Genomic DNA, 25,897 nt, shown 5'->3' with positions numbered 1-25,897 from the left:
ATCTCTGCTTTTTCAGGAAAATAAATACTTGTTGAGTTGAACTGGAAAAATTTTTGAGAAAAATGTTTTTGTACCTTGTGTGTTTCGCTGTTATTGTTGCTAAATAAGTGCTTTCAGTGGCAGGTCTTTTGTTCTGAGAAAAGACTTTTTATTTGGGGGGTGTTGTGCATCCAGGGGGTGGTGTTAGCTGTCTCAAAGCGGGAAAATCTGAAATCGTGCAGGCCTGCAATGGCCCCTCTGCTTCTCCGCCTCCTAATTCATATATTCCCTCCCGTCACCAGGCGGTCACCCCCACTTGCCTTCCAACCATTACATGGTAGGAGAGTAGGGCCGACAGTAACACAGTTTGTTGGTCCACCCAGGGAAAACAGAGGTTCCAGGACCTGTTCTGGGTGCTGAGCAAGACACAAGCTCCCTGCTCTCAGGTAACTTCCATCCCGGGGGGGGAGACAGTGAAAAGGCAACAAACAAACATGGAGTGATGGATGCTAAGCAGAGAACGACTGCAGGAAGGGATGAGAATGAGTGACTGAGCCACTACTTTGGGCTGAGCAGCCAGAAGAACCTTTCTGGAGAGAGCTGAATAAGAAAGTCGGCCGTGGGAAAACCAGGCTCTCCAGCAAAGGAAACAGCCACAAAAGAGGCCCAGCCAACACGGCTGTTTCAGGACGTTCAACAGAGGAGCTTCTGTCAGCCATCCCCTGCTCACACCTCTCTGGGCCCTTGAAATAGTCATTGCTGCAGAATAAATTACCCCAAAATTCAGTGACATGAAACAGTGAACATATTCCCTCACGTAGTTTCTGAGGATCAGGATTCTGGGAGCAGCTCAGCTGGTGTGTCTGGCTCAGGGTCCCTCTTCCTCGCCACATGGGCTCTCCAGAGGGCTCCTCACAGCAGCGTGCTTCCCCCAGAGGGAGTTTCCCTGGAGAGAGACAGAGACAGCGAGAGGCAGCACACCGAACAGTGGCCGCAGTCTTTGATGCGCGGCCTCAGAAGCGGTACGCCATGACTTTTGTTGGATGCTGTGGGTGCAGTGAGGGAGGCACTGCAGAAAGGTGTGGCCACTGGGGGCCATCTCGGAGGCTGGCTACCTCTGTCCTCCCGCCCCTCATGTTCACATCCCTCCCAAAGACCCAAAAGTTGGGCCCCATTACAGCATGAGCTGTATCGCATCATTGAAATCGAGTGCAGTGCAGCTAAGGCTCCTCAGGTGTAGCTCCTGAAGCTCAGCTCCCATGGAAGGCTCCGCTTGACCAGTTAAGCAAAGAGGTGAGTCGTCTGGCCCCACACACACCCCGTGTACAATGTAGGAGGGCATAAGATAGCTGCTGTAAACATTCCTGTTAAAAAAGGGGGAAAATGGTGCACAGCAATTCTGAAATCCATCCAGGCAGATGGATGAATTCTCCATGGCTCTTGGCTTTCCCCTCTGAGCGTTTGGTTCTGACTGTGCGTCTCTCCTCTTCCATGGAAGCTGGCATGTGTTTGCAGCTGAGTAATTTTCTCAGCTTGCTTCCTGCCAGTAGAATTTTGGGAGTCCAAAGGCCTCTTTTCATTTGTATTATCTCTACAGTGTATGAAAATACTTAGAAAAAAAAGATAGCCCAGAGCCTAAACTACAAAAAGTGTTCCATAAACAGTAGCAATTATTAAAGGAAAGAGTATAAGTGGGTATGGTAGGCAGAATAATGGCCTCTGAAGATGCTCACATCCTAACCCCTGGAAACTGTGAATATGTTACCTACGTGGCAAAAGGGACTTACAGATGGGATTAAATTAAGGATCTTGAGAGGGAGGGGTAATCTTGGATTACCTAGGTGGGCCCAACATAATCACAATGATTCTTATAAGTGAAAAAGGGAGGCGAGACACTTGGAGAAGGAGGTACGATGGATGCAGAGCTCACAGTGATACAGTTGCTGGCATTGAAGATGGAAGGCACCACAAGCCAAGGAATGCAGGCAGCCTGTAGAAGCCAAAAAAAGGTGAGAAAATGGATTTCCCCCTAGAGCTTCCAGAGAGAACACAGCACTGCCAACACCTTGATTTCCAGCTAGTGAGAGCCATTTTGGATTTCTGATCTCCAGAACTGTAAGATGAAAATTTGTGATGTTATAAGCCACTAAGTTTGTGGTGATTTGTTATAGCAGCAACAGGAAACTAGTATGGGGGTAATGGTGCCATTAAGGTATGAAGGCGTAGGAATAGATTGGAGGAAGAGAAAGATTTATGTCTTGGACATGTTAAGTATATGGAGCCCAGGTACAGATGTGCAAGAAGTAGCTTGGTATTTGAGGCTGGAGCTCAAGAGAGAAGCCTACGCTGGGGAGAGAGAGCCAGGGTTTCAGGTGATATGGAAGCCATAACTGCAGGATGGAAGTGAGGAGAGACGAGAGATGGAGGATGCCGAGAGGGCAGGCTGAGGAAGAAAAGTGTGGAGCCCTTGAAGGAGAGAGAAGGACCGATCAGCACGGATTAGCCAGGTAGCGTCCCTCACAAGGCGGTAAAGTGACAGCCTGGTGAAGACTCTGCCTGCGTTCTGCTTAGTCCCTGGGGTCTGCTCTTTATTTTCCAGGTTGCCTGAATCCTCCTGAGATGGGGTCTCATTGCTCCCAGAAGCCCAGGGAGGAGGGACGGGGAAGAGCAGACAAGGCATGCCCCTGCTCAGCTGTCCCCTCATCCTGGGAGCTATGCCCAACGGGGCTCTCGCCTCGGGAGCACACTCTGGGAGGAGAGGGCCGGAGGGACCGCCAGGTGAAGCCGTCTTTTTTACCCCTTTGGCCTCAGCCCAGAGCCTAGATTTATCCTGCACTGAGTGAACTACTGTTCATATTGCGGGCCAGATGAGGCCAACGTGGACACCTGAGCAGAGCTAGGGGGTCCAGGTCATGGGGAGAGGGAGGTTCTTCCAGATAGTTCCTTTCCTAGGAAGGAGGCCTTCCTGGAGGGAGGCCTTGGTGACTCATCCCCCTTCTTCCTCTGTAAAGGCTCAGAGGCTCCTTTAAGCGTCCTTCCTTTGAAAACATCCATAAGCAAGATTATCACTCAAGAATGCTTTTCAATGATGGGAAACAGAAAAGCCAACTAACAAGGGCTTAAATAAATTGGGATTTATTTTCCTTACATAACAAGAAGTCTGGAGGTTGTCAATAGCTGGCATTGATTTAGGGCACTATAAAATTAAGAATAACATCTTGCATTTTTCTTGACCTTTCTCTCAGAGTCACAGTATGGATGCCATAGCTCCAGGAATCACATTCCCATTCAAGGTGGGCAAAAGAGGAAAGGGATGGTGCCAGATACATCTGTCCTGTTTATTAAAAAGCAAGCGTTTCCCAAAACCCAAACCAATTTTTACTTATATCTAATTGGCCAGGAAATTGTCAAAAATCACCTATACCTACAGAAGACAAAAAAGGTGGTTTTAGTTTTTCCAGCCTGCAGCGTGTAGACTGGTAAAGGAAAGGAGCTTTGGAATGGGTGTGGGGTAAGCCCGTCTACAACTAAAGGGATGCTTATGGACTCAATTGCCTCTCCTTAGAGAAGGTGTTTTGCTCCATTTGAGGGCAGCTGGGCTATAAGGGACCTCTTACCCCTGCCAGGGGCCCTCCCCCAGCACAGCCAGGCCCCCACCTCGGACCCCTGGGGATCTATCCAGGCACCTGGCTCCATGGGCTACAGCCCACTAGCATTTCCCCCCTGGGGTTCCTGTCTTTCAGAGCCACACCACTGAAGGAGAAGATGAAGTCTGTCTTAACTTCCAAGTAATAGAACTTAAATGGCTGTTTTTTGAGGTCAAGGATAACTGTTCAGTTAACTTAGGGAGGAAGTCAAACCAGTTGTCTGGGAAGGTGACTAGTTCTCATCTTTCAACCGGCTGGTTGGTCTTGGTGAGACAGCTGGTTCCCAGGTCCGGAGCTGCACGAGGGCATCCTTCCAGCCAGCTCTGTCCCTTTCCCCTCATCCCTGCGCTTCTTCACCTGGTCCCACCTGACAGCCACACCTGTGTACCCTTAGTTTGGGCCGTCCTCCCATTCCTCTCTCTCACCTGCAGATAGAGGGTCTCTGAAGCTATGTTGATGCCCACCTCCTCCCTGCCCACCCACACACTGCTGCCCCACTGTAGCCAGCTGGCAGGGAGACCCCCCTTCCTGACCGCAGGCCCCTGCCGGGTGCACACTCGCTACTGGGAAGATTACCCAGAACCATGTGATGCCGTTATACGTGGTGGGAGGGTGTGGAGGGGAAGGCTCTCCCCACTCCCTCTGGGAGAGGATCAGGATTTGGGAAAAATCCAGACAGACCTTCAGGCATGACTCACCCTGGCGCTCAGTGGGCGTCTGCCCACTTGAGCAAGAAGACAGGCACCCGCCCATTCTCAAGCACACCTGGGGCTCTCCTGCTTGAGCACGGAAGTTGCTGCTGCTGCTGGGCTGCAGGGAACCCATGGCGTGTGCTTCAGGAGCTGGACCTTCATGGCGCCCACACCCCCTGCCTGGGGGCAGCCAGAGCAGGACACTAGCCCAGGATGTTGCATCGCCTAGTGATTGGTGGTCACTCACATTGACCCCATTTCCTGAATCCTTGCAGCCTGGGAATGGGGGAGGGGTGCAGGGCGGGGGAAGGCTGATACAGAACGAATTTGAAGGGTCTGATTTAGACCCTCTTTGTGCTGGTGGGTGTCGGGGAAGGGGGAGAGGGGCCCTCGTAAGAGCTGTTGGTAGGAATAGAAACTGGCTCAGCATTTTTGGAGGACAGCTTGCCCTTCGTACCAAATGTTACAGGGGCATGTGTCTATGCTACAGACATATTTCCACAGGTATATGATGTGAACAATGTTACTCTGAGTCTGGAGCAGGAGTTGGGAGGATGTAACTTTTTACTTCCTACACTCTTGCATGTTCATGTCTTGGTGATGAGTGAGAAATAGAAAGTGTTACCATCATCTCCCTGCTTCAGGTGTGCTACGAGTGCCGGTAAATATATTATCACCCTAGGAATATTCTGCCAGGGCCTCCTGAATTCCACAAGTAGAAGTTTTTAAGAGTCAGGAGGGGGGCCAGGCCCGGTGGCCCAGTGGTTAAGTTCGGCATACTCTGCTTTGGCAGCCCAGGTTTGGTTCCCAGGTACAGACCTACACCACTCTTCAGTCGGTGGCTATGTTGTGGTGGCAGCTCACATACAAAAAGAGGAAGATTGACTACAGACATTAGCTCAGGGCGAATCTTCCTCAGAAAAAAAAAAGTCATGAGGGGTCACTAGGGATAAGACACACCTGGTAAGGGGTGTTGGGGTCCAATCAAAGAGGGCAGCGTATCCAGCCTTCTTTGCTTGGGCTGCCTGACAGCGCTCCCTGAGGCCTGGGCCCACAGCATACATAAGGTGAAGAAACAGAAAACAGGAAGAGAAAAAAAATAATATAGCAGTCCATAAAGAAAGATAAAGTAAATTAAAAGAAATAAAAAGATTATTAAAACAATATAGGGGCTGGCCTGGTGGTGCAGCGGTTAAGTTCCCATGTTCCGCTTCTCAGCGGCCTGGGGTTCACTGGTTTGGATCCTGGGTGCGGACATGGCACCACCTGGCAAGCCATGCTTGGGTAGGCGTCCCGCATATAAAGTAGAGGACGATGGGCACAGATGTTAGCTCAGGGCCAGTCTTCCTCAGCAAAAAGAGGAGGATTGGCAGCAGATGTTAGCTCAGGGCTGATCTTCCTCAAAAAAAAGAAATTCTCCACCAGATAGAAGAATGGACATATAAAGTGCGGCATGTTTACACAGCGGAATACTACGCAGCAATGACAATGACTTACCTCCAGTACACGCAGCACAATGTTGAGAAAAAGAAGCCAGACACAAAAGCGCACGTGTCGGAAGGCTCAAGACCACGTTGTTTTTGTTTGTTCATCTTTTAAATTCTCTGTATATAAAGTTGAAACACATAAAACGTAATCAGGTAGGATTTCTTTCACCAAATATAGGCCAGGAGGCTAGTTCCTCCTTGGAGCCTCGGCTGACACCCCCGGGGAACATATTGCTGACCCCTAAGCTTCAGCCCTGTCATCAGCGCAGGCCCAGTCTGCGGTGCTCCCTCCCTTTCCGCCTTCCTCTCCTGCCTTGGTCTCCAGCTCCTCTTGGCTTTCCTTGGATGGAGAGGCTCATGGGAGGGTGGCAATCTTGTCTTTTCATGCTTTTGTCCCAACTCCATTTGGAGTCCCTCTTCCCTAGCCATCCACCTGGCGTTTCATCTTCCTTCGTTCCCTCTCTTCCTTGGCTGACAGGGCTGCTGAGCCCGGGGCAACCTGCCTCTTCCTGTCCCTGTGTCTCTACTGTCTGATCCTTGGGATCTGCTGGTTTTAGGCTTTTGTTTGGGCTGCAGGGCTTTCTCTCTGCCTCCGCCTCCCTCTCCCACCACCCTCCCTTCCTTCCCCCTCATCTTGATGTCTTTTGTGGGACACACACTTTTATCTCCCTTTGATTTGCTCTCGCCTCCTTGGCAGGGAGAATGAAAGCTCGGCTAATTGTAGCAGGAGGGCAGTGCCGCCCGGTTCCCTTCCCAGTGTCTTCCTCCCCAGGCTGAGCAGGAAGGGAAATGAGGGCAATTTCAACTCCCACCTGCTCCCCAGTCGGCTCCAGATCTCTCTCCCCTACGGGCGTTTCTTCCCCAGTTTTCTCAAGGGGAGAGAAGACAGTCCTGAAGCTCCTTACCACCTCCTCCGCTGTCTCCCTGGACCCACACTCATCCACGTATGTCTTCCCTGCACCCCGGCATGTGCAGGCGCCATGCAAGGTGCTTGGCGTGGAGTGCTGAGCCAGACAGACGTGCAGTCTCTGGGTTCACAAGGCATAGCCATAAAGGGGCTGTGAGGGGAAAGACAGTGACGGCCCCAGCAGAAGGACTGACCTCAGAATGGGGGCAAGGCCATGACTGAGGAAGGGATGTCGACCCTGGGAACTGACTTGGAGGAGGTGGTCAGGTGAGAGAGGGGAGGAAAGCAGGTCCTGAGCTGGGGAGAGAGCATGATGAGAAATTCATTCTATGGATTTGTGGGGCGTAAGCTGCTGGGGGCCCAGGAACGCAGTCTTGTAAGGAGCTTGGAGTCTGACCTAAGGACGCGGGAAGGTGTGAAGAGCTGTGAGTGGGGATGTGACAGGTCCTGTTTGTGTTTAGGGTGGTGAGGAGGCGAGGCTGGAGTAAGCCGGACTGGAGGGAGGGTTCGGCGGTGCGTTCACTTCCTACAGCTGCTGTAACAAATGACCTCAGATTTGGGGCCTAAAACAACACATCCATATGATCTCACAGTTCTTGAGGTCAGAAGTCCAAAGTTAGACTCATTGGGCTGAAGCTAAGGTGTTGATAGGGCTGGTTCTTCTGGAGCTTCAAGTGGAAAGCCATTTCCTTTCTTTTCCAGCTTCTAGGGCCCCCTGCAATCCTTGGGTCGTGGCCCCTTTTCCCATCTGCAAAGGGCATCACACCAATCTCTGCTTCCATCATCACATTCCCTGGTCTGGCCTTCCTGCTGCTCTCTGGTAAAGACCCTGGTGATTACCTTGGGCCTGCTAAGATCATCCAGGATAATCTCTCCATCTCAAGATCCTGAATTTAGCCACATCTACAAAGTTGGTTTTGCCATGTAAGGTGAAATAGTTACAGGTTCTGGGGTTAGGATGTGGATATCTTTGGGGGCTACTGTTCTGCCTGCCACAGGAGCCGGCTGTGGCATTTCAGGCAAGACATAATGGTAGCCGAAACTGTTGGTAGCAGTAGAGACAGAGCCAAGGGTAGAGACGTGAGATAACTTTAGGAAGGAGGTGAACTGGTGACGGATTGGATGTGGGAGGTGAGGCAGAGGGGTGAGCAGGGATCATTTCTAGCTTCCAGGCCCCAGTGACTGACCAGATGGGGATGTCATTTACAAGATAGATAACATGAGAAAGAAACCCAGTGTGGGGAGGACAACAGAGGGGAGATGAGTTTAAGCCACCTCTGAGACATCTAAGAAGAAACATCCGGAGGGCAGGTGTCTGGAGTCCAGGAAGAGGGTCTGATACGGTGATACAAGTTAGTAGGGGTCAGCAAGTTATGGCCACAGGCTGGCAGCCTGTTTTGCAAATAAAGTACCATTGGAATCCAGTCAAGCCCATTCGTTCACCTGTCGCCTATGGCTGCTTCCGCTCTCCAGCAGCAGAACTGAATATCTGCAACAGAGGCTGCTTGACCCACAGAGCCACATGGCCCTTTCAGAAAACGTTTTCCAACCCCTGGACTAGAAAAACATCGGCCCACAGGTGGTCCATAGGAGTACAGGGTGGCCCTGAGCAGACGTGGAGCGAGCAGAGCAGAAGCCCGAGGAGCCCGGTGTTCAAGGAGGAATAATATGAGGAACCGTAGGTGGACGTGGAGAACGAATGGCCCGAGACACGCAGACAGCCAGGAGGGCTGACTGCTGCAGAAGGCAAGTGTGGCCGTTGTTCAATATGTCCACAAATTCTTTGATACTCTAGGGGCTCAGAATATGCCACCCCAAATATGCCACTTTGGCATAAGGATTATTTTGAGCTGAAGACAACTGAGAAACAGCAAACCCCAAAAAGAGCTCTCTGCCCTTCCCCACCATTTACCTGAAAGCAAGCTTAGGCTCAGTCACCAGAGACAACACTGAGAGATCTGTGTGACAACCCTGCTGAAACCACCCTTGTCCTCCATTAGTGTCCTACGTGTCAACCTTCCCACAGTTTGCCCCTCTGGAAACCTAAAACCCTTTTCCTTTGTCTTGTCACTTCTCTACAAATGTCTTGTTCTTAGTTAAGATGCTACAAGCCTAGGTTCCAACCACCCCTTTGAGTTACTCATAACTGAATTTCTCCCTTGCGTGTGTGACTCTGCATGGTTAATCAACTATTTGTCTTTCTCTTGTTAATCTGTCTTTTTTTCAGTCTAATTTGCAGGACTCAGGCAACGAACCTAAGAGGGTAGAGGAAGAAGGGTCCCCCCCCACCCAACAATATTCCTCCATTTGAGAGGTCAAGTCGAATTCTCCTCCCTTTGAGTGTGGGCTGGACTTTCTGACTCACTATTAAGAAATAGAGCAAAGTAGAAGTGACAATGTGTGAACTTGGAGACTAGGTTATAAAAGGCGTTACAAAGTCCTCCTCTTTCTGGGGAAAGTTATGCCATGTTGTAAGGACACACAGATATCCACGTGATGAGGAGCTGAGGCCTGCTACCAAAAGCCATGTGAACGAGCCACCTTGTAGGTCCCCAGCCCTAGTAAAGCCTTCACATGCTGCCAGCCTCTGCCAACATCTCGGCTGCAGCTACTGAGAGACTTTGAACCAGAACCACCAGCTCGGCTGCTCTGGAACTCCTGACCCACAGAAACTGTGAGATAATAAAGATTTGTTGTTTTAGACCACTAAAGTTTTGGAGTAATTCATTACACAACAGCAGATGACTGATACGATGAGGAAATGAGCATTTCAAAGGGAGAGGGGTCAAGCACGTCCGTGCTGCTGAGAAGTCCAGCGGGACTCAGCAGCTTGTGCCCGTGGTTACCCTGTGGTGGGACTGAGTCCTGCTGGCTGTCCCTGAGGTGAGGAGTCTAAGCGTATATAGGAGTCCAGGCCAGGATGAGCACACACAGTTGCAGGAAACGAGCAGTCATTTGCTGTCTCACTTCTGTGATGCTGGAGGGGAAGAAAAGAAAGAAGCGTCTGGGGCTGGCCTTGATCAGTCCTCACTTAGGAGACAGTTGTGGCCCGTTGCAAGGTGAATCTGGAAAAGCCTGACTTTTAAAACAGGCACCAACGCACAAGTCTGCTCTGTGCCTTTGGCCAGGAGGCTTATGGAGTAAAATCAAATAAGTGAATTTTCTCTGCTCCCTCTTGGGATTCCTCTGGGTAAAGTCAAGACATCTGTTGATACTTTATTATTTTCAGTAAAGGACCCAAACTGACTTGTGTGTTAGTCGGCCATCACCTGACCGAGCAGCTCTCCAGGGGGAGATGTCCCAGGAGTCTGACTTCAGTTTCACCTCTCACCTGGAACTGTCTCGGAGAAGCACCACGGAACTCCGTGCCAGATGGGCTGATCCCTTCTCGCCTGCGTACTTTTTGACAGAGATCAGCCAGTTTGGTAAGAGAATTAAGCCCTAATGCTCTAGGCACCCACTGTGTGCGATGAATTAACTTCCCTCCTTTGCATTTAAACGGTATTAGTTATGTACTATCCTAGTTGAGACAATAGTCACTCGAATACTTTTCTGTGTTCTGTGGTTCCACTGAGGGACTCAGTTAGGAAAGACACACATGTAGGAATGTTGGATTTCATAGTTGCCTCAGTGTGAAGAACTCCGACTGACTTGGCATGAGGCTGCTAACTGCTGGATGTGCTGCTGCGGCATGTTTAAATGCACTGTGGTTCTTCTTAGCTTTTACCTTTGCCTTTTTTTTTTTTTTTTTTTTTGCTGAGGAAGACTGGCCCTGAGCAAACATCTGTGCCCGTCTTCCTCTCTTTTGTATGTGGGACTCTGCCACAGCGTGGCTTGACAAGTGACGTATGTCCATGCCCAGGATCCCAACCTGTGAACCCTGGGCCACTAAAGTAGACGGCGTGTGTGAACTTAACCACACAACCACAGGGCCAGCCCTTACTATTTTAGCTTTTAAAAGTTATTTGGTCCTTTTCATCATTCAGTCTTTAACTTGGACTGATTTGCACAGTTTAATTGTTCTTTATATGCTTTGTCTTATTATCTTATTCCTCTTTGTTGTATTTCACTGAAACTTTTTGTTCTCAATTATATTTTTTTCTGTCTCTTTATCACTTTTAACTTTATGATTGCCCTCTTTTTATCTTGTCTTTTATTATAGTTTTAATTTTCCATTTATTTCTATCTTTTTTTCTTGAGTTTATCTCCTTATGAATTACTTTTTGAAAAATAACTTCTTTTCTCTTGGTTTATTACGCGGGAGTCATAAGTACGGTTCTAAAGTGAGCTGTGCTGCGTGTGACGCCCCCTGTGAACTCCAGAGGATGGAGGAGATCACCTTCCAGCTACATCTAGTGGGTGCCACATTCCCTTGCTGATTCAACAAGTTTAAGGGAATTGATATCAGGAACCCAACAGGCAGAAGTTTCCCCAAGATCAAGTACGGTAGGCAGCATTCTAAGACAGCCCTTCAGAGTCCCATCCCCTGGAGTACATGTCCTGTGTGACCCCTGCCCACGAGTGTGGTGGGACCTGTGAGCAGGCTGGGTTTCACTCCCAAGATCAGGTTATGTTATAGGACAAAGCTGAAAGGATTCCACACATGTACTTAAGGTTCCAGATCAGTTGACTCTGAAGTAATCAAAATGGAGATTATCCTGGATGGGCCTGGCCTAATTAGGTGAGTCCTTAAAAGGGACAGGGCCTGTCCTAAAGCCAGAGATATGAAGCATGAAGAGATTTGTTGCTGGCCTTGAAGATGTAGGCTGCCGTGTTTACAGGGCCTGTGGAGAAGGCCCCACGGCAAGGACCTGAGAGCATCCCCGGCTGACAGCTAGCGAGAAAATGAGGAGCTCAGTCATACAACCACAAGGAAATGAACTTTACCAACAACCTGAGGGAGCTTGGAGATGGACTTTTCCATAGTTGACCCCCCAGATGAGGACAAACCCAGCTGACACTTGGATTTCTGCCTTGTGACACTGTGAGTAAAGGACCTGGCTAAAGCATGTTAGTCTCCCGACGCACAGAAACTGTGGGATAACTACATGTTACTTTAAGCTGCTAAACTTGTGGTAATTTGTTACCCAGCAATAAAAAACTAATACATCACTGGTCATACGGAGAACTTTTTTGAACAGCTGAAAAGGAACTGTTTGTCCATATACTGTCCAGTTTCTCTCTGAGGAATTACAACCTGCAATCTCCATCCTTTGGACCTGGGGCAAACCCTTGACACACATCACCACGTATCAGGAAGGGGAGCTGGGTAAGATGCTCCATGAGCGGAAGGATCCTCAACACAAAAATGATTAAAGTTAACTAATAAACAAAAATGTGGTCTTGAGCCTTCCAACAAGACTTCTGGAAGGAAGTAAGGTGAAAGAACCCAAACTAGGTGTCACAATTATATTTTCCCAAAATGGGCAAAACAATATTGCCCATTCCATGAGATCTTCTTAGAAAGTGACTTTGACGCTCCTCTCATTGAGAGGTGAGCTTCATGTCCTCTTTCCTTGACAGGGGGCAGACTTGGGACAGAAGTAACACTGTGTGACTTCCAAGGCTCAGTCGCCAGCGCATGCGTCTGTGAAGACTTCCGCTACCGTGTAAGCAGTCTGATTATCCTAAGGCCACCGTGCTAGGGGCCACCTGAAACCACCCCAGGAAGAGAGGCCCTGTGACCGCATGGAGCAAGTGAGACCAGATGCCCCGCTGTTCCAGCTCGCCAGTTGACACAGCTATAAGAGACCCCAGGCCACAAGCGCCCAGCCCCCTCTCCCCAAACTCCTGACCCACAGACACAGGGAGAGCTAGGAAAACAACCGCTGCTGTTTGAAGTCAGTAAATTTAGGGGTGATTTGTTCTGCAGCAACAACAGCCGGAACATGAGTTTAGAATCCTTCCTTAGGTCGGTCTGCCCCCCGCATGGTTCTCAGTCTGCGCTGGTCTCCCTCTCCTCTTACCTACTCGAGACTTTGCCCCCAGAATCCTCTGAGCAGGATCGTGAAAGGTCCTTTTGGTGTGTAAATTGCCTCGATCCCCTTCCTTTGTCTTGAGATTTAGGAGAGTTTGGCTGGAATTGGGATTGTCCTCAACGGCTCACCTGGTCATGAGTCACTTGTGTTTTGCTGGGTAACTGAGAGGTGAGAAGCCTACACGTAAAAGTTATGCTAGATATAGGGGAAAAAATAGAAAACACGATATAGACGTCAAGGAATTCACAATCTATCTAGCGTTTTTTAAAAAAGTAAAACGATGAATGCCCTGTTCAGAAAGCTTGAGTGACTCCATGTTGGTTCTAGGTAGAACGATCATTTCATTTGTTGCCCCAAACAGTTTTGAAAGTGAAAAGACACTATTACTAATCACCTTGGAAAACCAAGCATACACTAGGGCTCTCCTGGGCAAACCAGCATCCGTGGTCCTCGTAGCTGCAGGAACTTACGTGAGGAGAGCCGTACCGCCTCTCACTCGCTGTTGTGCTCACTTAGCCCAACCCAGCTCTCCGACGGCTCTGCACCCGCTCCCACCCAGCTGAGCACAGCGAGCTGGGAACAGTGCACAGCTGTGCGGGCTGGTCTGCTTCAACTTCACGGCTGTGTGCCCCGCACGAACGGTCAACGCAGCACAGCAGTCATCCCGTTCTCCCGGACGCTTTCACATCTCCCTCTTTCCTCCAGAACTCCACCTCCTCCTCCACCTTCACTCTGGGTTGATGACCTCGCCCATCTACCCACCTCCCCGCTCCTGTGCCCAGCATTCTGCCGTAGAGGTACTTTCTGTGCTCCTCGATGAGGGAGCCTCTCACTCACACACTAGATCCTATCCACTCTCACCCACTCAAGATTTTGCCCCAGTGACTCTGTCTCCCCTGCTTCATTAATGTTTCCCTCCCATCATTTCCTCAGTACACAAACGGGCTATTATATCTCCCATCTTTAAAATATCCTCTGTTGACTCCATTTTCCCTTCAGTTATGACCAAATTCCCTTCTACCCGTCACACAAAATTATTTGAAAGAATATTCAGTCTCAAATTTCCCTCCTTTCATTTTATCCGCAACCCACTCCAATGGGGTTTTTGCCAACACCACTCCCCCACAACTCCTCCACTTGTGGTAGCTGTAGGTTCCACACCCTACATCCAGCAGACATTTCTCATCCTCTCAGCAGCATTTGATAAAGGGCACCTCTCTAGGACTTCCTTGAAAGACATCTTCACTTAGCTTATTGGACAGTACACTCACCTGGCCTGATTCCTGTCTCTCTGACCGCTCTCCCAGAGTCCTCTTTGTTGCCCGCCCCCATCCTAAATGTTAGTGTGCCTGGGGCTCAGCCCTTGGACCTCACACATTCCTATCTGCACTTACTTCTTAGGGGATTTTATCCAACCTTAGAGCTTTAAATATCATCTCCATCTGACAGTTCCCCAACTTGTATCTCTGACCTGAACCTCCTTCTGTAACTCCAGCCCTCATTATCTCACCGTTTGTTCAACCTGTCCACTTGGATGTCTCACAGGCATTTCAACCTCAACACGTCCCAAACTGAACACCTGCTGTTTACCCAGCACTGCTCCTTCCTTGGTCTTACCAAATGCAGAGAAATGGCAACACCATTCTTTCAGTTACTTGGACAAAAAACCTCAGTGTTATCTTTGGCTCCTCTTCCTCTCAAATCCTACAGCCAACTCATCAGCAAATCCTGTCTATTCTACCTTCAAACTGCTTCCAGAACTAGACCACCACCATCTCTCACCTCCTCACCATCACCTCTTACCACCATCTCTCACCTCCTCACCATCACCTCTTACCACCATCTCTCACCTCCTCACCATCACCTCTTACCACCATCTCTCACCTCCTCACCATCACCTCTTACCACCATCTCTCACCTCCTCACCATCACCTCTTACCACCATCTCTCACCTCCTCACCATCACCTCCTACCACCATCTCTCACCTCCTCACCATCACCTCCTACCACCATCTCTCACCTCCTCACCATCACCTCCTACCACCATCTCTCACCTCCTCACCATCACCTCTTACCACCATCTCTCACCTCCTCACCATCACCTCTTACCACCATCCCTCACCTCCTCACCATCACCTCTTACCACCATCACTCACCTCCTCACCATCACCTCTTACCACCATCTCTCACCTCCTCACCATCACCTCTTACCACCATCTCTCACCTCCTCACCATCACCTCTTACTACCATCCCTCACCTCCTACTCATCTTCCTCCTCCTGTCTTTGCTTCTTTTTGGTCTATTCTCACCACAGCAACCAGATACATTCTGTCAAATTCTAAGTCAGACACTTCTCTGCTCAAAGTTCGTAACTCACTCAGGGTAAAGATGGAAGCATCCCCCTCGTCATCACCTCTTCGACATCTTCTCTTCCTCGCCCTCTCATGCACTCTGTACCAGCCGCTGCACCCAGCTGTCCTTCAAACACACCAGGCAGGTAGATTTGCTCAGGCTGTTCCCCCAGGTAACCTAATGACTCCCTCCCTCACTTCCTTCAAGGATTAATCCAACGGTCATTTTCTTAAGGAGGCCTCGCTTGGTCACTGTGGCAGCCAGCCTCCAAAATGAGCCCCATGTCCTGATATTTATACCCCTGAGCTGTCCAGCTGTCCCCTCCCACACTGTACCAGGGTTGGTTGCGTGATGGTATGCCATTTCTAAGATTAGGTTATAAAAGTCTGCAGCTTCCATCTGGAGCATGTCATCTCTCTCTCTTCAATCATTCTCTCTGGGAAAGCAAGCTGCTGTGTCATGAGCAGCCCTGTGGAGAGGCAAGGAACTGAGGCCTCGCCAATAGCCATGGGAGTGGAGCATGGAAGCTCACAGCCAATACCTTGACTGAGATTTTGTAAGAGATTCCAAGGCAGAACCACTCCAGTTAAGCCACTCTCGTTTTCCTAACCCTCAGAAACTGTGTGATGTAGTAAATCGTGATTGTCTTCGGCTGTTAAGTTTTGGGATCATTTGTTACAGCAATAAATAATACAGACGCCATATCCCAATCCGTCCTCTGACACGTCGTTATCAACTCTTCTGCTTTATTTTTTTCTTCTTGGGGTTGATTACTATTTAATATACTTTATGTTGTATTGATTTGTCTTGTTTTTGACTCTGTCCTTAATTAGGACATGCCCTCCTGGAGGGCAGGGAGCCCTGTCTGTGCTGCTCACTGCCACACCCCCAGCACTCACACCAGGGTCTGCCCTAGAGTGGGCGCTCAGCAGACATTTGGCAAATGAAGGAATCTGACTCCAGCCTCCGTGTGAAAATTCTCTTTCATAAACTCAGTTAGAATCCTCCTCATTTACTCACAGTTGTTCAAGTATTTTTATTCCCGAGTCTGTCCAATTAGTTCTGCTATCACACAATCTGTGTGCTCCTAGAAATCACTACACTCTGGAAAAGCCATGAAATGAAAACCAGGGGGCTTGTGGGAAAAATGGGGTTAGAGGTCACAATCCTCAAAAACTTCGTCAGTAACAACAAAAAAAGACAGGAACCTAGTAAAATGGTAGCACAGTTTACAAATGTTAAGTGGTTAAGAAATACGTAAATACTACAATAAATACGGCACTATACTTTGAAACAGACCTGAATTTTGTATACGGAAGTGGGTGTTGGAAGGAGAGTACCTTACGAGATACTGAGAGGTGGTGGAAGGAGGAGCATCTGAGGTTGGAAAGAAAGTTCTGACACCAGACGTGGATGGGATGGTTTATAACCCTCTGTGAACGGAGGGAGCGGGTGGAAATTCGAGGGATGTGCTTGTGTACATTCTGTGTATTCCTACCCTGCTTGGTTCAGTTGGTGCATTTTTCTCCGAGATTCACCTAGAGTTTCTCAGGGCAAAATCAAGCATAAGCAAATGTAAAATTCGCATAATTCTCAAATCGCTCCCTAATATATGAATCAGACTGGCATGAATTCATGTTTTCAAAACAAGCCTCATAGCAGAACTGACTGCATCTTTGTTTATATCGTTTCCTAAGGCCCTAACAATCTCCTTCTCCTTTTTGCCTGGCCAATTCCACCTTTTCTTCAAGGCCTCTGTTCCATGGCCTCTTGTATTACCTACATGCACTTTATCTTCTTTACACGTTCTAATGCTGCCTTCTCACTTCTATTTTGTTGTTATTTTGAAATCTCTGGTCAGTTCACTCTACGTGCCATCATGTCTGCTTCTCCAACTGGCTGTGAACTACCTGAGGGCAGGGAGCCTCCAGCTCAGCGTCTCTGCTCATCTCCCAGCACTCATCGAGGACGGCATATCGCATGCAACGCCTGTGGAACAATTATTTGTCGATTTGGTTTTGACCCCGAGGCAGGACTAGTGAGGCCTCCTTCATCTCGCAGCTCGATGCCTGATGGAAGCAGCAGAGTCGTTCATGGAGAAACTCAGACCAGGAACCAGTACAAGAAACCGAGACCTGAAGGCAGAGATGAACGTGGTGCGAAGCAGGACGTGAGTACCGAGAAAGGAGCAGCGCTCAGAGACCACAGCGTGGCCGGTTTAACCAAGGGTTTAATCCCAGAATGCCTGAGTGTGGAACAAAATTTTGAAGTAAAGAAGGATGGGTTTGACTCGGAATCTCAAACTTCTTAACTAGGAGGAAAGCAGGCCTTGGTCTTAGACACCTCTCCACCTAGCACAGCCTAATCAATCCTCCTGAGAAGTGAAGGGTGGGCTGAAATTACGTTTCTTCCCAAAGATAGCAGGCAGAGCCACACAATGGACGAGGAGAGCGATCTGGGCAGTAAAGGTCAGGGGTCGGGCAATGAAGTGGGGTGCCTTTGGTGCCTCATTGATGGAGCATTGATTTGAGAAGCAAAAATGAGTCAAGCCACATCATTGCTCATTCCATGGGCGTCATTCAGACGCCGTCTCTGTGACTCTCCTGTATGCCAAGTGGGAATGCTTATTTGAAAGGAAGACTGACAACACACCTGCTTCCAGGCATGCGTCAGGTGGGGAGAGGCTACGGGGCAGGAGTGGTGTGGACAGTGCCTAAGGCTAGAACTCACTCTGGGGGTCTACTTAGGGTCTATGGCACAACGACAAAACCCTGCGTCACTCACTCTCGACAAGAGCCCACGTGATTTTACATGCGCCTTTTGTGGTCACCAGCAGAAGTGGAAACTCCTTCTTCACCTTCCACAACTCAGAAGGCTCTTTTCCTGGTGGGGGCCATTCTCCCCTCAGCCAGCCCTGATGGTCTAGTGGTTAAGATTCCACCCTCACAGCCATGGTTCATTCCTGGTCAGGGAACCACACCATCCGTTTGTCACACTGTGGTGGCTGCGTGTTGCTGTGATGCTGAAGTTGTGCCACCGGCATCTCCGATACCAGCAGGGCCCTCCATGGTCGACGGGTTTCAGCAGAGCTTCCAGACTATGACAGACTAGGAAAAAGGACCTGGCCAACCACTTCTGAAAAATCGTACGAATAGCGGCACCAAAAGGTGAGAGGATGGCGCAGAAAGATCAGGCAGGTTTCCTCTCTGCCGTCCACGGGGCGCTAGGAGCCGGAATCTACTCAACAGCACTAAGAACCCTCCCCCATCTCCCTAAGGAGCCCAGAGGCCTTTCCATGTCCCTCACGTAGGGGAGGAAAGACTTTTCCCTCTACGCATCTCAGGTTCATTGGCTGTGAGGCCCTATAAATCAGACTGATAAAAGACAGATCAACAAGAGAAACACAAGCAGACATTTGTTCACATGCGTGTCTTCACACACGTGGGAGGACTCAGCGATGAGTGACTCGAAGAGCAGGTGAGAAGTGGGCTTATACCGCAACTTAACAAATTTTTAGAAAGGTGACAAGAAAAAGGAAAAGGACTTTGAGCTTCTCAGGCAGAAATTTGTGGGAAGGTGAGTATTCGGGGAACTCTGGGTGATGGAGGTCATTTCCAGTTCACTATGCAGATGCCGCAGGTGCTGACAAGGGTCGAGCAGGGTCTCCAGTGATGAACCTCTGATCTTTGGGGTGGAGCGGGGAGGGGGACACCCTTACAAATGTGTGTCCTGCCTTCAGGTAAATAGGGGGAGGGCAGAGAGCTCTTCTTATGCCTGCCTCTTCTCAATTGCCTTCAGCTCAAAGTAATCCTTATGTCAAAGTGGCCTGTTTCAGGGTAGCGTATTCTGCTCCCCTTCATGAACATTCTATGAGTAGGCTCCCCAACTCCCCATCTTAGGTCATCCCTTCAGTAGCTTAATTTCTACTTTGTTGAACTTCCTTGAGAAACCTGAGCAAGTGCCCGCACTAGCTGCCGAGATCTTATAAGATTGTTGTCAGACTCTGGATGAATGATGGCGCCATCCCCTGTGCCAAACCCTGTGTGTGCTGGCCGTGGGCCCTTCCCACGAAGCAGAGGTGGCCCACGGGGACGATTAGGCCACGTCAGAAAACACACATGAATGTGCTGAAGGGGAGAGGGCGCGTGAGGCTCTTGTAGGCCAGTCGTGACCATGACTGCGCTCTGTGAAGTAGGAGCGCTAAGAGCACAGCTGTCGTTGTGGCTGCTGCTGCTTGCTGAGTGTTGAGAAAAAATCACAATGCCGCTATCCTTGCTCTCTGTGGCTGAGAATTCAGAACTAATGATAAATATGCTCACGGTAGTCCATCTGAAACCTTAATATTTTTCCTCTTTTCTGCCCTCTCCTAGTCTGAGGAGTGGGGGTGGAGGCTATCTGAGATAAATGACCTCGGAGGAGTCAGGAGGAAACTTCTGAAAAGCTGATTTTCCAGTTTGGCTGTCCAGCAGCTTGCCAGCCCCAGCCACTCCCCTCCTCCCAAAACATGACTGCCCACAGATCGGAACTGACGCTGCCCTGCAGCTCACTGGAGGGGACTGGCTGCTTTGATCGGGGAAGACAGCCAGACGAACACCCTGCAGTGGTTTATAAATCTGTTTAGACTGGTCGAGTACATGGGGGTCATGATGATCTTTACAGAACATGATGAAATGTAACATATTAGGATTAAAACAACCACGTGGATAATGCCTTTTACAAGTAGGCACCAGCAAAGGTGTTTTGTTTTTTTCTAATCTATGGCAGAAAAAAGTTTTAATTGTAACGGTGAAAATTGGATTCTACCCATTCGTAACTCCTCCCCGACAAATCAGGAAGATAGCACCATTGTCTGCACAACAGCAGCAGAATCTTCCAGTCCAAGAAGAGTTTTGAACTGGCGTAATCACAGTGGTCCTGAGCGCAGCCCATCCCCGCCCAGGAATTGCTTTGAGTTTAGGGCACACAGCTCACTCTGCTGTTGTCCTGTTCACACTGAGGACAGCAGAGGATGGAGACGTTACCATCTCCACTTGGGAAGATTAATGAGATTCCGTGTCCTCTGCTGTGAGGCCGTTCCCAAGAGCTTCGCTGCAGACTCCGTGGACCCAGAGGCCTCTCCTTCTCTCCCCTTGTTAAGAATTGTAGGAGTCAGCTCAGGCTGCCGTAGCAAAATACAGTAGATGGGGCTTAAACAATAGAAACTCATTTCTCACATTCTGGAGGCTGTCTCCAGAATCACGGCCCAGCAGGCTCCGTTTCTGATGAGAGCTCTCTTCCTGCTGTGTAGCTGGCTGGCTGCCTCTCGCTGTGTCCTCACATGGTGGAGAGAGAGCAAGCTCTCTGGTGTCTCCTCTTATAGGACACTAAACCCACCTGGGCCCCACCCTTATGATTTCATTTAACCTTAGTTTCTTCCTTACTCCAAATACAGTCACAATGGGAGTTAACTCTTCAACACATGAATTTGGGGGGGATACAATTTGGTCCATAGCATTCTGCCCTTCGTCTCCCAAAATTAATATCCTATTTGCATGCAAAATACACTGATTCCATCCCAATAGCCCAAAAGTCTTAACTCATTCCAGCGTCAACCCTAAAGTCTAAAGTCCCACCTAAATATCATCTAAATCCCATAAGTGTGACCCTTGAGGTACATTCATCCTAAGGCAAAATTCCTCTCCAGCTGTGAACCTGTGAAACCACACAAGTTATGCATTTCCAAAGTACAATGGTGGACAAGCTTGGGATAGACAGCCTCATGCCAAATGGGGGAAGTCCAAAGGCAGAAGTAGGTGATGGCTCCCCAGCAAGTGCAGACTTTAGCAAGGCAAACTCCGTTTGATCTTAAGGCTAGAGAATAATCCTCTTTGGCTTGATGCCTTGCCTTCAAGACCCACTGGGACACTGGTCCCACCTCCACAGCTCTGCTAGGTGGGGACCCACCCCCAAGACTCTGGGCAGCCCCACCTCCAAGGTTTCAGTGAAAGGCCATCTGGCCTGTTGAAACCCACCCTTTGAAACCAAGGAGGCAGCCCTGATAATCTCTGAATTACCTGAGGGGTCATTCATTCTCTCCTTTTCTTTCTTTTTTTTTTGAGGAAGATTAGCCCTGAGCTAACACCTGTTGTCAATTCTCCTCTTTTTTGCTGAGGAAGACTGTCCCTGAGCTGACATCCGTGCCCGTCTTCCTCTACTTTCTATGCGGGACGCCTACCACAGCATGGCTTACCAAGCAGTGCCATGTCCACACCCAGGGTCCGAACCAGTGAACCCCGGGCCACCGAAGCAGAACATGCGAACTTAACCGCTGTGCCACTGGGCCGGCCCCCATTCTCTTCCTTTTCTTGAAGAATAACACACGTTTGCAGCTGAATAGTTCTATGATCCTGTTCTATAGGATCCAGAAAGTCCAACAGCCTTCCTTCCTTTTCTCTCCTTTTCTCTGTCCCCGCTATTCACACTGGCAGTGTATCCGCTGGAGTAATCCCGGCTTCTGCTGAGATGCCTGGTGAAGGCCCTGGGCCGCGCCCATGAACGTGTTACTCAGTGGTTGTTTAGCCATTTAGTAGCAGTCCCTTCAGAACAAGCTTTCTCATTTTTTACAACATGGATAGGCTGATATTATTTGCCTTTTTGCCTAATAATTCCTTCTTCAATCCGACTCTCTCCTTTCACATTTTACTATGAGTCAGGAAGGACCAAACGTCTCCTTCAGCACTTTGCGCTTGGCAGTCTCCTAGGCTAAATATCTGATTTCAGGGACCAGCCCCGTGGCCGAGTGGTTAAGCTCATGCGCTCTGCTTCAGCGGCCCAGGGTTTCACTGGTTCGGATCCTGGGTGCGGACATGGCACCACTCATCAGGCCATGCTGAGGTGGCGTCCCACATGCCACAACTAGAAGGACCCACAGCTAAAAAATATACAACTATGTACCGGGGGAATTTGGGGAGAAAAAGCAGAAAAAAAAATCTAATTTCATTGCTTGTAAGTTCTGCCGTCCACAACACACTAGAGCATCATTCAGCCAAGATCTCTGCCACTTCATGACAAGGACCACCTTTCCTCCAGTTTCCAATAACAGGTTCCTCATTTCCATCTGAGACTCACCAGAATCGCCCTTAACGGCCATATTTCTTGCATGCGTGCCAGAAATCTGCCAGCCTCTACCCAGTTCCAAAGCCACTTCCACATGTTCAGGTATTTGTTACAGCAGCAGCCCACATCTTGGTACCAAACTATCCGTATTAGTCAGAGTTCTCTGGAGAAATAGAACCATATATTTGTGGTTTTATATATATATATATATATAAATGGATTTATCATAAGGAGTCGGCTCACCTGATTATATGTCCCAAGGTGTGCAGTCAGCAAGCTGGAGACCCGGGAGAGCTGATGACGTGGCTCCAGTCCACGTACAAAGGCCTGAGAACCAGGAGAGCTGACGGCGTGAGTTTCAGTCCTGAGGCTGGCAGGTCGGAGACGCAAGGGAAGCTGATGTTTTAGCTTGAGTCCAAAGACAGGAGAAGACCCATGTCCCAGCTCAACAGTCAGGCAGGCAAAGTTCCCTCTTACTCAGCTTTTTTGTTCTATTCGGGTTTTCAACTGATTAGGCGAGGCCCACCCGCATTATGGAGGGCCATCTGCTTTGCTCAGTCTATCCATTCACACGTTGATCTCACCCAGAAACGTCCTCGCAGACACAGCCAGAGTGTTTGACCAAGTGTCTGGGGACCCATGTCCCAGTCAGCTTGATCCGTAAGATTACTCCTCACCGGGAGCATCTGAGGAAGTCGTAATAGATGATTTAAACCTTTCCCTCAACCAGCTTTGACTGAGCACATGCGAGGTGCAAGGTCCCATTCCTAAGACTCTGAGTGTCAATTTAATTCTGTCCAATCTGATTTGATTCCGACTTGGAATAGATTGCTGCCACAGATGGCGAGCTTATCTCTACAGAGGTCTCCCTGTAAACGCTGGCTGGAAGGCCTGGTCAAGCTCACAGTTTCTTTGATTCTGGGTTAGGGATGGCAATACTGCCATGACGTGTGCTGGAGTTCTGGGAAGGCACAGAGGGAGAGACTGGACTAGGTCGGTGCTTACCAAGGCGGATAGGAATTACTTGGGAAACTTGTTAAAATGCGGATTCTGACTCAGCAGCTCTGAGGTAGAACCTGACATTCTGCATTTCTGAGAAACTCCCAGGAGGGGCCGCCCGGTGGCTGAGTGGTTAGGTTCGCGCGCTCCGCTTCAGCAGCCCGGGGTTTCACCAGTTTGGATCCTGGGCGCAGACATGGCACCGGCTATCGGGCCGTGCTGAGGTGGCGTCCCACGTGCCACAACTAGAAGGACCCACAGCTGAAAATACACAACTATGTACTGGGATGCTTTGGGTAGAAAAAGGAAAAATAAAATCTTAAAAAAAAAAGAAGAATAGCAAAAGGAGATCAGTTAGGTGAAAATTGGAGGTTCTATCTGAGCCCATGGGGGTAGCAGCAGTGGGCTACAGACCTGAGAAAGCCAAGAGCGCACCAGCCTTGTATACAGGTAGCCCTGGGAAAGGACCCAATAGTGTGGGGTCAGATTTTTTCTAGGAGGCAGCATGGGGGTCACAGTGGGGAGTGGCTAACACCGTAGACTGGGTCATGTGCTCCCGATGGGAGTGGCCATTGGGTCAGTGCTACCAGATAGTCTTTCCCCAAGCTAGGACTAGTTACCCTGATGCCTTAGCTTCAGCTTGAAGCGGCAGAGGCAGGGGAAGTTCGGAGCCAGTCCAGGGACTGGTAAAGCTATAGACAGAGACGGGAGAAAGCAGTGTCCCTGGGGACCGGGGTGGGGAAGACTCGCTGGCACCAGAGAGGAAGGGGGCAGAAGGGCGGGTGGGACCCCTTATGGCCTTGGCTATTAAAGGAACAGCCAGCCACAAGAGGCAACAGACGTGCTGAGTCGGCCTTTTTGTGGTGAACAAGCCAGGTCTTGTGATGGTTGGTGGAGATGGAATCTACTGCCCGAACAACGCCCCTCACACACCCCAGTTCTCCAGCTCCCTCCTGCCACGGAGGCTGGGCAGGCTGAGGGCGACGGGAAGGCCTGACAGACACCCTCCTTGCTTGGTCCCTCGGTCCCTTCCCAGCACACACACCCGCACATACACCCTCTAACCAGGCCAGTGACTTGAGCTCAGAACTGGTAGGGGTTGCAAAAGGGGGAGGGGAGGAAAGGAAGAAGAGAATCAAACAGAAACCTTCTCATCTTTCTATCAGCAGCCATGCAAGGAATATTGTTCAGCATGGCACAAAAGCGGCCCTGAAAATAGCTGCAGCCAGCGCGGCTGCCAACCACTGCCTGAGATAGCGTCTACTTGGAGACACTGGTGTCTTTGTGGGGCTGTCAGTGTCCCTATTGTTCCTGAGCCTATTGCCTGGGGAATATTGTTCCCAGCTTTTGTCTCCCCAGCTCACTTTTGTTTGCCTTTACTCACCATTTCTTCCTCCTCCCTTTGTGCCCTCCCATCCCCCCGTTTGTCTCTCCTTCTGTAAGCCTGCCTGTGGCTGTGGACTGGTGCCCAGGGAGACAACAGGCCCTACCCCCTCCCAACCTACGCCCCACCCTGAACCAGGGCCCCCCAGAGTTCCATTCCAGCTCGCCGTCTCCCCACTGGCACCCAAGATGTCCCAGAGCAGGAGAGCCTTGAGGGATGGTCCAAGCTACTCACTCCCCGCCTGGTAACAGCGAGGAGAGACCGGTGGAATACTCGCTTCCCGGAGGAAGTCTGAAAGGCCTGCAGTGGGCCCCTGCTTCTCTCTGGATCTCTTTTTTTTTGAAAAATAGGTTTTCGGTCTAGTCAAAGGAATAAGGACAGCTCATGCTCCACAACCCCACACCCTCTTTAAGTGCCCAGCATGCACTTCTTTGAGCAGGGCACTCAGTTTTCTTCCCCTCCCTCCTGGCCGGCCTGGTGGATCAAAGCGACTTCTGTTTATTTGCACATTCAAATCCAGGCTGCCTCCAGTAACCCGATCCGGGCAGGCGCCAGGATGGTGCAGGAAGAGCCCCGCTCGCACCCTCCCCCATCTCACAGCTCTTTGGGCAGAACTGGGTGAGGAAGGGGACAGGGGTCTCCTAGGGTCAGAGCTGGGAGTGGAAAAGGAGCTGCGCAGCGGGAAGAAACAAGCCTGCCAATTCCTTTAGAATGGCCTCTGGTCCTCCCACCTTTATGGCAAGGCGGGGACTAAGGCATCAGAAGAGATTTAGAAAATATGGGGACCAGACCCTGAGCTTGCCTGCCAACACCCAGCATGCTCAGGTGTCCACTGCATCCTGCGGAGAGAGGCCGTCTTAGTTCTCGCTAAGAGAAGACGGGCCCGCCTGCAGCAAGGGGCTGGGCGGACTATAGGCTCAGAAGCAGTGACTAGAAAGTGCCTTTCCTCTGCCTCCCCCAGCTTCCTGCCTCTATCCAGATGGGGCAGAGCTTGGAGAGCTGAGGAAGCTTTTACTTTGGGGAGAAGGCTGGGAGCAGGGATGCAGCCTGAAGCCAGAGAGCAGGCTCTCCTCTCATTGTTCTAGTTCCAAGGACAATGGGACTAGCCTCCAGAGAGCCATTGTTTCAAAAGCTGGAAATTGGGTAGGGATTTCCGGAAAGTTTGAATGGAAGCCAAGCCCAGCTGAGAGGAGGAGGAAGGGGAAGAGGCAGGGGAGGGGGCAGTCTGGGGTCAGGGGGAACTCCTCTGGGCCCTGAGGACAAACTTGCCCTCCGCATCCCACGGCTCTCAGTCCCAGACTGCTCACTTTTGCTCTGCCCTGCTCCCCATCCATCTTCTCCAGCCAAGGTTAGCTCTTGATTCTTAATACTCCCAA

General features: G+C 50.0%; 1 long non-coding RNA gene across 1 annotated transcript; it reads right to left on the bottom strand.

Moving 5' to 3' along the window:
* Positions 1–126: 126 nt before the first annotated feature.
* Positions 127–24,931, bottom strand: LOC138923998 (uncharacterized). Its single transcript, XR_011438408.1, has 4 exons — positions 22,382–24,931; positions 22,151–22,301; positions 5,816–5,922; positions 127–925 (listed from the first exon to the last, which is right to left on the bottom strand). It is a non-coding gene; the product is annotated as an uncharacterized lncRNA (long non-coding RNA).
* Positions 24,932–25,897: the final 966 nt, after the last annotated feature.

The sequence above is a fragment of the Equus caballus genome, chromosome 5 (assembly GCF_041296265.1).
Source record: "Equus caballus isolate H_3958 breed thoroughbred chromosome 5, TB-T2T, whole genome shotgun sequence".
NCBI lineage: Eukaryota > Metazoa > Chordata > Mammalia > Perissodactyla > Equidae > Equus > Equus caballus.
This window is presented reverse-complemented; position numbering and strand designations above follow the sequence as displayed.